The sequence below is a fragment of the Glycine soja genome, chromosome 12, assembly GCF_004193775.1.
Source record: "Glycine soja cultivar W05 chromosome 12, ASM419377v2, whole genome shotgun sequence".
Classification (NCBI taxonomy): Eukaryota; Viridiplantae; Streptophyta; class Magnoliopsida; order Fabales; family Fabaceae; genus Glycine; species Glycine soja.
Window position 1 is genome coordinate 10,241,138 of NC_041013.1, and position 3,909 is coordinate 10,245,046.

Here is a 3,909-nt window from a genome sequence, read left to right on the forward strand (position 1 = left end):
AGTTTGATTTTAGTCTCTATAAATTTAATACATTTTTAATCCTTAAATTTACTACAAGTGACGTGATTTTAGTCATTTCTTAGGAATTAAATAGACGTGTTTTTTGGATACATGTAGAGACTAAAAGCATGTTAAATATTTTAGGAACTAAAATAACATTTAGAAATATTTTGAAGGACTAAAAAATACTTTATCCTGTTATAAATATATTTCCACACTAATGTATACCATTAAAGTTTTAAAATTACAAAAAAAAAACACATATACTTCAATTTATATAACTATTTACGTAATGCATCATTTTTAATTTAATTTGATAGTAATATATTGATATATATTATATTAATAAAAAATTTCTTTTCGAGAATATTTAATACTTTTGACACTGATTTATTTTATTTATTATTTATTGTAAAAAACAATATTTATTTGGAATTTAAAAAAATATTTTTTAAATCCTTCAAAAATTAAAAATTTCACTAATCTAATTTTTCAGTCATATAAATGTAATATTATTTTCATTTAAGAAAATGTATTGTTTTAAATCTTAAGTCTTCTGCTATGTATCAAAAGAGAATTTTAATATGCTTTATTTTGAAGAAATATGTGATTTAAAAGATATTAAAAAGATAATTACACAAAATAGGAAGTATTATATATACCATGGAACTTCAGCTTGGACCTTTGGGTTACTGAAAATTTCAGTGTCTCTTGTTTGTAGGGAACTAGGGATAGGCTCTCCTTGTGGGGTGTAAGAATCGTAAATGACCTTAGCAAAACAAAATATATCTAGTTAACTTCATAATATCTATATTTAAATTTCAATCAACATGCCATGTGACCTCTTTCAAGTATAACAACCCTAACCAAAATATTGTTACCGCCACGGTAAGGATCTTTGAAAATTGCTTGAGGACTGGGAGAAAAAAAAAGATTAAAATTAAAACTGCAATGGTGTAGAGTAAGTAACATAAATAGAAGTATCAGTTCCAAAATTCTTACTATAGGATTACTTCACTATTATCACCCTGTGCCTGTCCAGTGCTAGATCCATCATAGTTCCATCTAGGGAGCTTAGAGGGATCTTCAACAGGCTTTGATATTGTCTAAGAAATGAAAATATATGTGTATGATTATCGTGAATAGCATGAAACAATTCAAATGACAATGGTAGGAATAATTTCTCTTAGCTTATTTAGAACATTATAAATAACATACTCTTGATTTACTGCGCACATCAATTCCTATCCCCCTCAATCCTGTTTCAAAAAAAAAAAATCAGTTTTAAATACCTTGCATCCTCACTCAGAAGCAGGAAAAAGGAAGTAGTTAGTTATAATTGGATCTGGTGAACTATGAGATTCAAAAGGAGGCAGAATAGAATGAATACCAAATGTACTCAGCAATTATCTTGTCAGTGAATGGAGTGATATCCAAATTAAGTAGACCCTCGAGCCTGTTGATGGTGCTATTGTCAGACTTAATTGCCAGCACTCTAAATTTAGCAGAACTGGTAAGTGAAACTTTCTTATTTTGTTTCCACAATAAAGAACCCCACATGTTTGATGTAATGGGAGTTGCATTGGGAGAGGATTTTGAGATTCTCATCTGCCATTGCGTATAGGGAGCCAAAATCTGTGCCATGTTCTGCAGTTCTTCTCTTTAGTACACAAAGTAGTTATGAGAACCCCAACTCAGATATGAATCAAATCAAATTATAATACATAATACAATTTTATGTTAAATAGTAAACAAAAATATTACTAAACAACCTTATAATTTAATGCATAATGTCTATCAGCTATTTTGTAACCACCATTAGATGATGACTAATCAAGCCACACATAAAATCATTGCAAAGTCACAATTGCTCCTTATTTTGTCTTTTAGCCCATTCACAAGCCATATATTTTGTAAGCTGATTGATTGCATCTGAAAATAGCATTGGACGGGAAGAACTCATTGCCCTTAATGACACCAACATTTTATTAATCACAAAAACCAAATTAGTATGAATATGATAAGCACAAATTATAATTTGTGACTTGTTAAGCACCCTGTTCACACTACTTAATAGTCTATACAATCTCAAGCAACAACAAATAAAGGAAATACCTCTCTAAAACACTCAAAGAGATATGCACATTCTGATTCATTTTCATTGCATCATATTTCTCCACTTGTCCTTCAAATCAACTTAAAAAAAAATAATTTCATCAAAATCAAAGGCATAAGTTCAAAACAAAAATAAATATCAACAATTTTTTAGAAACATACTTCAGTTCTCTCATCAAGTATATCTTTATGAGAATCTAGGATTAACTTCCAATTTTGCTTGCCATACCTTTACATATAAAACAAACTTTAACAAGAATTGGAAATGTAGTGAGAAGCGGATTCGCAGAGCGAAGCGGGCACTGAGCACACTCCTGGTTTAGGGAACAAATCTACTGCATGAAGGGGGTTTAGGGTATAGATCTGGCATCATTTAAGTGGCGGCGTGCGGTTGCGATAGTGTTTGGGTGGTTGTGGTGTTGACAGTGGCAGCATGCGGAAGCTGTGGTGTTTAGATGGTGGTGGTCGTGCGAATTTGGTGGTGTTGCAATGGTTGGGAAGTCGAAGATGAATGGAGGCACCGACTGTTGATTATGGTGGATGTGGTTCAAAGAAAAAGAAGATGAATACAAACAAGAGGAAAATACCTTCTTTGGCGCCGTGATTTTAGAGTTATGAACATTTTTGTTGTGGAGTTCTCTGGATCTGGATTTTCCCTAAATGAGTTTGAGACTTTTGGTTTTTCCCTAAAATGAGAAGCACAATGGACGGAGGTTAGAATCAATAAAGGATAGAAAAGTGGAATTGCAGGCACGAGAAGTAAAATTTAATTTATTATTTAATTTAAAATTAAAGACGGTCAACAATAAAAACGTCTTAGTAACTATAAAAACAAAGATGGTTTCCTAAAAACCGACATAAACACCTTTTATCAAAGACGGTTTTTATATAACCGTCTTAAAAAAGTTATATTTAATTTAAAAAATGTTACCACTTATTTTTCTACATCAATTTTTAAAAAATCGACTTGGATTTAACGATGTTAAAACATCTTTTTTTAGAAGTGTATAATGAACTAGAAACTTGACAATTGTATGTGTAAAATGCTTAGCAGGAGAGAGATAATTTATGTTTGAATTATAGTTTGTGACAACAAAATAAAACATTGAGAAATGCATATTGTAGGGACAACTGATATTTAGATGCAATGGAAATTATATTCCAAGTTAGCATAGGGACAATTGTGTTGTCAAGTAGTCCAATATTTTTCACTTCCACAAGTTATTACAAAACCAAAAATTTGGGTTCTATCATGAAGGAAAGAAGATAAGTTAGACGAGATACAATTTGATGACATATAAAAAAAATGTGTCCTGATGGTACTTGGGAGTACTTGGAGTTGATAAATAGATGGTATAATTTTATTTTAATTTTCTGTTTATCATGCTTTGTAGGGATTGTATCATTTTCTTCAACATTTACAGCAAAATCATAATGCTTTTTTTGCAAGTACAACAAAGCATTCATAGACCGGTATAATATTTTATTTTTGTTTACTTTTTTGTTATAAAATTATTGAAAGTCCTCAATGGACACACTTGGATAAATATTTGGATGTTGAGAGAAAATAATGTATTTCAAGTTTTATGATCTATTGATGTTATATCATGTGTGGTATGCTGTAATATTTGGCATGTTGTATTACAATAACCAATAATTATGATATTGATGTATTTATATCCATTACTAAAATTATTGGTAGTAGTAATCGACATAGGACCTGTTTGGATACAAACACGTTCATAATATTATACACATTTAGTAGAGAAGTTCTCAAAAACACTTCTAACCTTG

General features: G+C 30.3%; 1 long non-coding RNA gene across 1 annotated transcript; it reads right to left on the reverse strand.

Annotated features, from left to right (window-relative positions):
• Nucleotides 1-562: 562 nt before the first annotated feature.
• LOC114377984 lies at nucleotides 563-1,253 on the reverse strand. Its single transcript, XR_003659238.1, has 3 exons — nucleotides 1,219-1,253; nucleotides 1,003-1,106; nucleotides 563-916 (listed from the first exon to the last, which is right to left on the reverse strand). It is a non-coding gene; the product is annotated as an uncharacterized LOC114377984 (long non-coding RNA).
• Nucleotides 1,254-3,909: the final 2,656 nt, after the last annotated feature.